Genomic DNA, 12,539 nt, shown 5'->3' on the forward strand with positions numbered 1-12,539 from the left:
CCGTTTAAAAATTATTGTTTTAATCGTCACGCTTTTTTGAGTTTTTTTTGTACGTTAAAATAATTTTAAATTGTGTATCCTATCAATCTTTAAAGTTTTTGTATTTTCCATTTTCTCGTAACTTGTGAAATCAATGAGATAATAAACGTCATTCTATCGTTGACTCACACTGTACATGAAAATACTAAAAATATATTTATTATTTTTTACTTAACACAATTAAATTAGAATAACAAATGTTCAGATTTTCGAAGTTTTTAAATATTTATGACAGTGCCTTTAGCAAATACAAAATATGACAATATTCCGACACCTATACATATATATATATATATATATATATATATATATATATATATATATATATATATATATATATATATATATATATATATATATATATATATATATATATATATATATATATATATATATATATATATATATATATATATATATATATATATATATATATATATATATATATATATATATATATATATATATGCAGGATTTGCAGGATTCCAGTCGGATGCAGGATTCCAGTCGGATGCAGGATTCCAGTCGGAGTTCAACGAGCGAACGGATGATATCCCGGAGTATAGTGTCATCATATATATATATATATATATATATATATATATATATATATATATATATATATATATATATATATATATATATATATATATATATATATATATATATATATATATATATATATATATATATATATATATATATATGTCTTGCAATATTGTCATATTTTGTGTTTGATAAAATCACGGTGTTGCCGAAACAGCTGTCATTGTCATCATTGTATTGTTCAAATTTAATTGTGTTAAAAGGATTTTCGTCAAGTAAAAGCCACCTCAGTCCAACTGTTTGCTTAAGGTTTTTGATAACACCGAATAGTCTTAGACACGAGTGCTGCAATTTTTCAGGTGCAGAATGGGCCTGGAGCAAGGGGTAGTTAGTTAGAAATGCCGCAGTAGCAATATTTCCGATTGCATAAATATAACACTTATTTTTCCCATAAGCTTCCGGGTCGCAGGGAAGCGTAGTCAAACGCGAAGTAATAAGCGCCAACGCTTACTGAGAAAACGGTTTTCCGCCGGAACAAACCGGTAAACTATCAAACTTCGAACATTAAAGTAAAAACCCTAAGCTCCAATTTTGTTGGGACGACGCCGTTAAATACTTCGGAGTGGTGGCAGACTCTCAAAGCGCACCGGGCCGATGCTAATAATCCGGAATACCCAGAGGTATTTCTAATAAAGCAACGAATAATACCGGCGACCAACTCCAGGCAAAGTTGAGAGATTTCGCGGGCAACATTAAATTTACATGGAATTTCGCTCGTTTACGTGTTTCGCTGCGGAATTCCCGTAGGATGCCGCGAGTTTCTGATCGAGTTCTAGTTTACTCACCTGACGAGTCCAGCACGGACGAAGCTGAAAGAAAATGAAACGATTAGTGTCAAACGGATTCATTTTTGCTTTCTATATCTACTAGATTCACATCAAGTAAATAAATATATTAATTTTTGTTTTTTTTTATAAATAATTTAAATGTGACAAAATCAAAAATCCTGCGAAAATGGCACACGCACCTTTTAGTATATTCTACCTCGTTGGCTTTACACGAACCCTCCCCAATAAAACTTTAACGATGTTATTACCTTTTGTTATTGGGTAAAGCCATTTCTTTCTTTCTGATATATCTCTTGAGTGTTGACCATTTGTAGCACATCGTTTTTCGAAAAAGTTCTTTTATGAAAATATAACAATGTCGATTCGAAATTACTTATCGCTTGATGCAAGACAGGTTGTAAAAATGTCTGTGAAACTTTGTAGCCTATTAAACAAGAAGCTCTAAAACGCGCTTGTCTACTTGCAATAAGTTTAGAATCTATCACAAAAAAATTTAACGAATTTTTAATTTTTAGCCAAACAAAAAAACAAAAAGTTAATATTTGTTCTAACGATATTTAATAACACTTGAAAATTTTATAAAGTCTTTTCAAGTAGCCAAAACATTGCTCATTATAATAGGTATATTAAGAAATCGTCAGTTATATGTCAAAATGTTTATTTTAAATTTTTGACAGAAAACTCCATGTATTTTTAATTGACAAAAATATATCCCTGATACAAAAAGTGAATGTTGATTGTTATTGTTAAATAAAAATTGCTTAATTAATAAGAAATTTTATTTCAAATGCCTTGTCCAAGATAGTTAACATTATCTGAGAAAGCCGAGTTAGTTTTTGTTAGTAATATGAGAAAAATTATAGACCAGTGCGTATAGTAACATATATCTTCAATGGACAACATCCAGGTAAACAAACTCTGTTCTATTGTTAGTTGGAACTCATTTCAAATAAGCAAGGTCTTTAGAGTGTAAATGCCACAGAAATGAACATCTTCAATCTGTATGTAATAATGAAAATCAACTAAATGTAATTTAGGCAGTTCTTGGAAACTCTCAAGAAATAACCAAAATAAGCAGACACGCGCTGCAAAGAGCCGAAGCTAATTGTCGTGAAAGAGTTCAACAATGCATTAATGAAAACACGCCATGCGAGAAGTTATTTCCCGTTCATGGGCATATTTTAAAATGGTTTGTTTTTATCTATGTTGTTTTGTCAATAAATTGTTTCTATAACTAACAACGTTATTATTTTTAAAAAAAGCTTGCTTACTATGGTATATTGTTGATAAATAAACTGATAAAAATGCTTTTAAAAAATCACATTAGTTTCTTCCACTTTTATTAAACCAATTAGCACCCAACAAAACCGTTACTATGAAATGCGAAGTTTCAAGATAATTTGCACAATCATATTTTTTAACATTATCTTAAACACATAAATATATATATATATATATATATATATATATATATATATATATATATATATATATATATATATATATATATATATATATATATATATATATATAAACAACCCCTCCCGAAATATTTCACAAATATTATTCCCATTTCAATCTGTACGCATTGTTTATGCCCATTGCAACCTATTTCATTGTTTATGCCCATTGAAACCTATTTTCAATTAAAACAAAAGTTTCATTTATATGCTAGAACGAGCTGCTGTAATCTACTTGGCAAAATTGGCAAACACATTTCGTTTGATAACTGCCATAAATTAAATAAAATCGAATTTTCTAAATTGGAACAAGCTTCAGCTGCGTGCCGGTTAATTTGTACTAATTCACAAGGATGAGAATGCAAAATTCTTCGCATCGATCACGCCCGAGAGAAATGAATTATGCCCCTTTGGTGAAGCTAAACCAAAGTTACACTTTGTTCACAAATCTTCTGAATAAATTTGTTCATTAAACTCTATTGCAAAAAAGTATGAATTCATTCTTTGTAGGATATTTCCAAAAAAAAGTGGGTACTTCTAAAAAAGTTTGTGAATTCTCACTTTTTTACAAATCTAAGCAGTTGCTCTTCTTCTATAAAACTTTAAAGGAAGTTTGTTGATTTTACTTTTTTGCAAAATTTCTTACAAAATTTGCAAATTTTGCGTATATAAAAAAATTTTGCCATTTTTTCACAAAACTTCTAAGGAAATTTGTTGATTTTACACTTTTACAAAATGATTTCAATTTTCTGTTAGTTATGTAAAAAAAGTAAATTCTTAATTATTTTTAAGACATTTCCACAAAAAAGGACGAACCTAAAAACAATTTTACAAAAAAATTCTTTTTTTGAATAATTTCGTAAGGAAGTTTGTGAATTTACATTTATATCTGAAAATTTATTTAGGAAAGTGTAGGTTTTGATTGTTTTTGTGAAAAAGGTTTGAATTCGTATTTTGCTAGGACATTATCCAAAAAAAAGTGCATATGCAACATAACACTATTTTAATATTTTCGTGAATACATTTTCGTTTAGATTAATGGTCTAAACTATAAATGTGCATTTTTCTGCTATACTTTAGTTGTCGAACAGTCTAACAAATCTTAATTGGCGTAAGCCCAAAATATGACGATTATGAAAAATTGTAAAATTGTAAAAATGTAAAGTTCGCGTTTCTTTAAATTTTTATTGTAGCTTATTTGGTTCATTAAAATATTAAATAAGTATTTTTGTAAAGTATTACTATAACATCTTGACTGTTCATTTATCTCGCTTTTATACTATATAATTTTGCCAAACTACCAGAAACAAACGTAACTGGATTGAATGGATAATGCGGCAGATTTTTATTGTACATATTTTACGTCCACTTTGCAAGATTTTAATTTAGTTCAAATAGAAAAGTAACAAGTAACATTACTGGTAACAATTCACAAATAAATGTTAGAAAATATTTACGGAATATACTGTGAGAGAAAGATGAACCTTAGAAATAGAGTTAATTTGCCATCACAATTCTTGTTGAACTTCTTAGATAATATGGATTTCTAACGAAGTTTCTTGAGGAAGTTTCATTATAATCAGATTTTTGTGCATTCTGAATTAAAGGTTCTGTTACAATTAAATGTTGTCTAGTACGTCTGAAATGATTAACAAAATTATCTCTGACTACAAAAGATCTCGGTTGTGTACATTTATTAATAAGCCAGTGCATGAAATTGCCATTAACCGTTTCATCTGTCAAGTTTTTTTTTCGTTCTATATTACATAATATATAAATTTTGGTATTTTTTCTGTGTTTCGAGTTGGTTTTGTTTTAACTTGTGGTTTTTTATAAGCACGGGTTTGAACATGGAATCTACAATAGGCAAATCATATTTTAATCGTCTGCATGACATTCGAGCAGGTGATAAAAGCAGTACCGGATTTGGAGTGTTCCAGTAAGTTAATAAATAATAATATAATAATATAATATCTTATTTTGAGCCTCCGTTTTTAAACCTATCCTAGGAAGAAGGTAGCAGCGCTAAGCAGGAAAAATACACATAAAAAAATAAATACCTAGTACGATCTGTGCGAATAGAGGGAAGTACACTTTCGAAATAATTTACACTAGACATTACTTAAATATTTAATGATAATAATACTTCACGCAGGTGTGTGGAAAAGGTATTGTTTAGCAATTTAAGAGACTGGTCCAATGCATTGTATGTTTTAGCCATATTATGTGTAAAGGATCTTTCAAAAATTTCACAGATGTGACGTGGAGGAGTGAGCAGGCCTTTAAATATTAAATTTAAATTGTGAACGTCCGTCCGTAAAATAAAGATTTTCTAAACTACCATTATTTTCGTAAAAACACTTCATATTTTTACAATTATTGACACTTTGTTCTGCTAAACCATTACTCTGTGAATTGTTTGGGCTGGACGCAGTTAAAATAATGTTACGTTTATTTAAAATTTATTTCAGAAGATGATTGTCTGCAATGATAGTGAGAGGAAAACCGTGGACGGCGAAAACTGATTTATTTGTAACTCTATTTAATTTTATGCAACTTGAAATAAAAAACCTTATATTTCTAATATATGTATACCAATTTTTTCCCAAGGTCATACCAAGATTAGTAAAATTATTGTGACTACCCTGAATTCGCTCCTTTTCGAACCATAAAGAGCTTCTAAAAAACGTACTAACCAAAACCACCCTGTACCAAAAAATCCAAAATAGCTATGACTTTTCTGTTTGTTTTATCTTTCTTTTCATAAGAAAGTAGCATTGGATCAAGAAAGACGCAACACAGTACCTTTATAAATAAGGGCGGTACGCCGTAAAACGGTCAAAAATGGGACACACTGTACATCAAAACCGTACGACAAATAAAATAAACGCTTTCCTTCTAATTTCGTCAAAATCCGAACAATTAAAAACCCATATATCGTTTGGCATTCCTTTTATGGTCCGAAACAACGCGCAGGCGGCGGCAAATGAAAAATCGCCTTCGCAGAAATCCGTTTTTATTAAAATTCCACGCTCGCAGGACCAATCTCGCCACGTCCGTCAACGGGCGGGGCGAAAATTAATAGTATTTCACGCTCGGACGTTACGATTCCGCGTACTGGTCTCGGCGGTCATCATTTATAATTTTCTAATTCACTACACTATTATTACATCGTAACAAATTGGCTGCGAATGAGCGCACAGTTTTGTTTCGATCAGGATGACGATCGCGGTTTTGCTGCGCAGCGATTGATTCGCTTAGGAACCGGTGGAATCTATGTCGCAAAATTCCCCCAACTAGTCGTTATGGCCGCTTCGTATAGTAGCCAAAACCCTTTAATCTCGGCATTGTCGTTAATAAAAGAAAAAAGTTGTATATTTCATATGTTTATGTTGTCTCTTGCGGATATGACGATTTAAATTAGTAATTATCACGACTAAAACTAAGGTTAGGGTCATTACTAATGGTATATTAGGCAACAAGTGCCGTGAGTTTTGAGTTTATTTGGCTCGGGGGCACAGTGATTTCATGTATATCCTAAACCGTGACAAAAATAAATTCTGTGAGTGTGCAAAAAGCAACAATTAACAGGTATCTTACTGCCCCGTTAGAATGAAATATGGCAACCCGCATAGCACACAATATCCCCAGTATATCCGGTCAATGTCCCATTTAAGTCGCATGTTCCGGGATATGTCGAGGATATTCTTAGGATATACATTAGCATATATACTAAGAATATACTGTAAACTACATCCCAGGGATATCCTCTGAATGGATAGCTTGCGGATTTACTGTACACGATATACCTCCATATGCCATATCCTCTAAATAGATGGCCTGAGGAAGTCCCCTTGACCCATAATGGGAACATTAGAATAGAAACCTAAAAAGTTAAATTTTGAACAACTGAGAAGGAAAATACCTAGTTTTTTTTATTTGGCAAAGTTTTTGTGCACATCTACATCGACGTCAGTGTTTTCAAGTTTTAAAGAAAACCGGAATCAAACCGTTAAAATCAACTTGTTTTTATTATTAGACACGAACGAGACAAGAAACGCTTGTTTAATAAAAATACCACAGAAAGATCCCATTTGACAACAGTGTTCGGCGGCAACCAATGACGCAACTACTCGCGGTCGTGCCGTGCCGGAATCGCTCGAGTCTCGACAGCTTTTCCTCCGCCTCGTCGTCCGCCATCTTTTCAGCCTTGTTTTTGTTGGCGGTATATGGTATACGGTGACTTGGCGTCTATTTTGAGTATTTTGTGTGGTGTGCTTACTGCTTTCATTTCAGTTATTTTTTTGTGGTATTATCATTACGGCAGAACTAATAATTCACATATGTAAAGCTTTATGGTAATATATAACATAAGATTTGATAAATTCTAAGCTGAACGAATCATTGTTGTGTAGTCTACCAACATCATGCATTGTTTTTTATTATTTTGCTAGGTCAATGAGATAGTAAAATCAGGCGGCGGCAGCAGTTATGAGTTTGTAAAATAAGCTCTGACCCCACTGATTTCAAATGAACTTTCAAAGAAATTTAATTGGTTGCGCATGAAGAAAAAGGAGAAATTTTTAAAATTAAAATTGGCCAAATTAATACTGTGTATTATGTTTTTTAAAAATAAATTGGACGTAAATGTAATATAAATAAAGTATAAGAAATACAATTTAATAAAATATATATCATATATTCATGTTTTTTGAGCAGTTAAATTTGCGCAAACAAAACTAAACCCATTTTTACAAACAAAATTATATTTAGTTAGTATATTTTTTTCTTAAAATGGATGCAAGAATTACCCCCCAAAAACAAAGTATTAATTTTATTAATCACCCTGCATAACGTACAAGTTTAACATGGAAACATTTTCCTATTTTTTAAGACTTGTTTTTATTGTTATAATAGATCCCGAGCAAAAAAAACTAGGAAAAATTTTAGGTTGTAAAAAAATATTGCGAAAACAGGCCTTTACTCTCAAACTGAAGTCATATTTGTTCTAGTTTCTTTTGCGCGATAATATCTACTCTCATGAAAGAGATCTTACCGATGAGAGTTTAATGAGGTTTGTATTTAATGAAATGAAAAACATAAATGTATACCTACATCATCGTGGAGATTAACATCCAAGGTCACTGCACATTACTTTTCCAGTATTTCTCATAGACTGTTAGAAATAGTAATAAGTAAGGTCCACTGGTGTATCTATATAATATCCTATATGCTAACAGTCGGATATACTAGAAACGTCTCAACTACTGTAACTGGATGTTCTAACAAAACATCCTACGGACATACGTATCTGATATACAGTGGACGTTCCAATTAGTAACATCCTATATCCTTGAGACGGCTTAAGGATGTCCCTTAGCTGAAACTGTATAACCTAGGATATACGCTATGTCCCGCCAGATATCCCGAGGACGTTTTACGGATGTTCTTGTGCTTTTTCGGAATAAACTTGTCTAGAACTTCTTTGGCCTTAGTATTGGCTTCCTCTAACTGGAACGATAACGCAATTCTACAAAATTAAAATTTTTGAGAGATTTTTTATTTTTGAAGCTAATTTTATATAATTTTGGTAGTTTTCGTAGTTTTTATCCTTAGAATTCCCAAGAACTATTCAATTATACTTTTTTAAATAATACCCGGCGGTTTTTCTGGACATTGGTCATTGTGTTTTGAAAATCCTCGTCTTTGCATAAAGTTCTCATCTGCGGCCCAACACAAATACCTTCTTTTATCTTCGCATCAGATATCGTCGGAAATTTCTGGCAGAAATATTTGAAACACTGTCCATTTTTATCTAAGGCTCTAAGAAAGTGCTTCATCAAACCCAGTTTGAAACCAAGTTTGATGTGAAGAGGAGGTTGTAAAACTTTTTTTGGCTTGTTCTAGAGGGCCATTTCGTTTGAGCCCAATTTATGACCCTCATGTTGTCCTAGGAGCATGCAACAGCACTTTAGCTTCACCACAAAACAAAGTGATGTTCTTGGTAGTTTATTTTCTTCACAAGAAGTCCTAAATTTTCATACGTTTCTTTTAAATATACCGAACGTGCAACGGAAACCGAGGCCAGTTCGTTACCATTGCGCAATAAAACGTCTTTTAAACTACGCTTACTGGACGCTATCAATTTGTATCAATCCTTTAGAAGGTGGAAATCTCTAATTAAATCATTTAACTCGCTCTGGTTAAATATTTCGGACTCTCTGAAATGTGGTGTGAAATCTGTATCATCTGGGTCCTCTGATTCCAATGATATGACATGTTTTAGTTCTTTTGGGGTGGTGTGTTTCTTATTTTTTCTATTGAATCACGTGATTTCTAGGCCCTCGCCATACCATAATTTAAACATTTCTTCTTATCTTTTTGTCAGTTTCTTAACGCTTCATCGAAAATTCTGTAGCTTTGCAGAGAAATCTAATATTATTCAGTGGTGCCAAATGACATTGAATTTCATAAAAATCAATTGAATTAAAAATGATGCCTAACATGGAACAAACATATTCATTGAGCGCTATAAAAAAATATGGCGTTTTTTGGAAAAAGTGCATCCAAAAATATACAAATAAGGAAACAGCTTTCAAACATCTAAATCACTGTATACCTGTGTTATTTATGAAACATTTTAAGTCACCGTTGTTGTTTATTTGAATATGTCAAATTATATAAGTGATTAACTTAAGCCTCATTATCGATATTTATAAAACATATTTCATATGTCCCACGACATGACTGCCATAGCTAGGAAGTATGTTGCTGGGATGATTTCAAGTTACAAATGTCAAATAAACAGACACCCCGAACGCTATTCTAGCTGAGCTACAAGAATTTGAAATTTTAAAGGCCATATAACAAGAAACCCCTTTATTTTTTATTTTATTATTTGCTAGTTATTGATATTTTATTTTATTCAATTAGATGTTCAAAATGTCCACCCAGTTGTATACATAGTCTAACTCTTCTAGAATTGAAGTGGTAGCTCTGCTAACAGTCCCAGGATCACCACGAATAGCTTCTACAGCATCCTTAATTCTAGCTACCAGTTCTCTGTTTTAAATACTTTTCGCATATACAGAAGGTTTCAGACTTGCCATAAAAAGTAATCAAATGGATTAACGTCAGGTGACTTTGCCGGTCAAGGAACCCCTGCCAATTCATTGGTTTGGATATTTTGATTGAGAAATTCTGTTACGACCAAAGTGCTGAATCCGCATACGTCCTACTTCTGCACTGGCCACCCAGTTTGTGAGGGGGGTGGGTAAAACATAATCAAAATTCGAGAAATTTTGGCGCCGCCTATTTTTCACAGGACGTAGCTCCTCGAATAGTAAAAAACTGATTATCACAAAACGGGAAAGGAGGCGTATTGGCTACAAAAAAAGTCTAGGTCTTAAGTTAAAAGCAAGCGTCTATTGTTATTAAACAAAGTCTTCAAAAAAAAGTACGAATTTGGTGTTATATAAAGCGTAAGCTTCCGAAGTTCTAAATAACGGTTTCAGCTTTACGGTCTTGAGCGCTCAATCCCTACATAAATAAGCCGGCCGCATAACAGGCATGTAATACACGAAAGCTCAAAATCAATTAAACAATCAGCTTTAGAACAGTATTAATTACTCGTAAATACCAAATTTTATTGCTATTGCTCTGTTTTTCTCTGGTGGATATTAATCAGCATGACCGTCTAGAATGTTCTGGAATGGACGGTCCTCAGTTTCAAAAGTCGTCGAGACACGAACTTCACCTTTCACCTTGCGCGACTTCTTGGAGGTATTGACAAAAGAAAATGCCTGTCGCTGGTTGACAGAACAAACTAGTTCTTGTTATTTTGATAGGGGCATTTATAATGCCCGGAAAAGAAATCAGAACCACCCTAAGTACCCAGTTACATCATGCCGCGCCAGAAGATACCATGTGGTAGGGAACAAAAAGTGAAATTTTAAGATGTTAACTGGTATAACGAGCTTACCAGGTTGTTAGTGGCCTTCCTCGCTAGTTATCGGAGTTGTTTAAATTCTCTTTCCCCAATATATTCAAACCCACAAAACGTGATATCAACTGAATCATCCTTAAAATATGGGTGCGAAACTCCGAAAATAACAAAAAAACACAAAAAGATTTGATTGGTCGAGGGAAAGCAGCCAACCGATTCGATATTCTCTGACGATGCCAAATCAAGTGCTTCAATCCAACGCAGCATGACAACACAGGTAAGTTGCTATCCTTTACTTTACGCGAGAGTGCTTTGTCTTTGAAAGTTCTAACCTTAATTACGTTTGTTTACATTGTAGCCGAGATAAGTAAGAATTAAATTGGAATTCCGATCACTACCCCGTTTTGAAAATACCAACCCAGTGATTCCAGGACAAGGTATCGCAAGTAGTAATTTAAATTTGCTTCCAAGAATAGTTAATGTTAAATATGTCAGCAACTAACTTGGATTGGAAATCTCCATGTCACCTAACTGAATTTAAGGCAAGTGCGAGGTGCAAAAATTGTACACTAGTTGAGTACCAATAGTATTCCTAAAACTGATTTATAAACATGCTTTCTAATCTTTTTTTTTAGTGTTTTACTGGCGCATTCACCATTTGTGTTTAGAAGGACGAGAAGTAAAGACGTGAGCTCTAATATAGAGGAAATGAAACCAATTACTATCGCTTTCATATTTGTATATATGCCTATTATTTGTATCTGCTAAAACTATGTTAATTAATACTGCTGGATTAAACTTAGGTATTTAACTAAAAGCAATATTCTGATTTGGGGAAAACACAATAAAGTTCTCCATACTCTCATCCGGCTTACGTAACGTCTAATACCAATTCTTCGGACACTAGTATAGAAGGTTGAGCATCAATCGTACTAGGTATTGCCTCTCCTTGAGCAAGTTCCTATTGAACGGGATGTTTAGAAATCGACGTGAAAGTCGACCATATTCATCAACTGCCGCTCGGTCGTTTCCGTTACACAATTCATAAATAACGTGAATTTCGATGTATTCTTCGTTCCAAAAAGTAAACGTTGTACCTTAACGAGCATTTTAATAAAACACATGAAAATAAACACGCAAAATTAATTTAATTGACGTTTACTTCACAATGCATGAAATTCACGTCTATCTTGAACTTTTAATAATAATATTAACAGCCAAATGTAATACTGGAACAACTAATTCAATAAAGTGGTTTCTTTTTAAATAGTCTTTAAAATTTGAAATTTTTTACTTGAAATCATCCAACAACACACTTTCAAGTTACGGCAGTTTTTATTTTAAATTAAGTAAAGTAACTGGATATTTTAATACGAGATTTCAACGAGAAATTCTTAAAATTTAAGTAATAACATTTTATACTATTCATCTAACAAATCTCGAACTGCATTCAGAAAGCTACTTAGTAAGTACGTACTACGTAATGGTCTATTAAAAAGATGCATATTACACTTTTTACGAGACATTTTTCGAGTATGATTTAGTTAATATAATTTATATTCCTCATTTTATTTTATAAATCCATAGCTTTTTAAAGCTTCGGTCGGTACCTTATTAACCTGAAACAAAGGATAATTTAAGGTGTCATAACGGAAGAGAGTTTCATCAAAAAGTCATATTTAACAGCTACACCTATGGTGA

At 32.4% G+C, this 12,539-nt stretch overlaps 1 protein-coding gene across 3 annotated transcripts in view; it reads right to left on the reverse strand.

Annotated features, from left to right (window-relative positions):
- The window catches only part of LOC132706641 (TWiK family of potassium channels protein 7), a 398,964-nt gene that overhangs the window by 309,721 nt on the left and 76,704 nt on the right, over positions 1-12,539 (reverse strand). For all 3 annotated transcript variants that reach the window (XR_009619616.1, XR_009619615.1, XM_060678102.1), the window contains exon 2: positions 1,431-1,454. The gene's annotated coding sequence lies outside the window, so the exon portion shown is untranslated. The remainder of the gene's footprint in view (positions 1-1,430; positions 1,455-12,539) is intronic.

This window comes from Cylas formicarius, unplaced genomic scaffold, assembly GCF_029955315.1.
Source record: "Cylas formicarius isolate icCylForm1 unplaced genomic scaffold, icCylForm1.1 PGA_scaffold_8__14_contigs__length_24414737, whole genome shotgun sequence".
NCBI classification, from domain to species: Eukaryota; Metazoa; Arthropoda; class Insecta; order Coleoptera; family Brentidae; genus Cylas; species Cylas formicarius.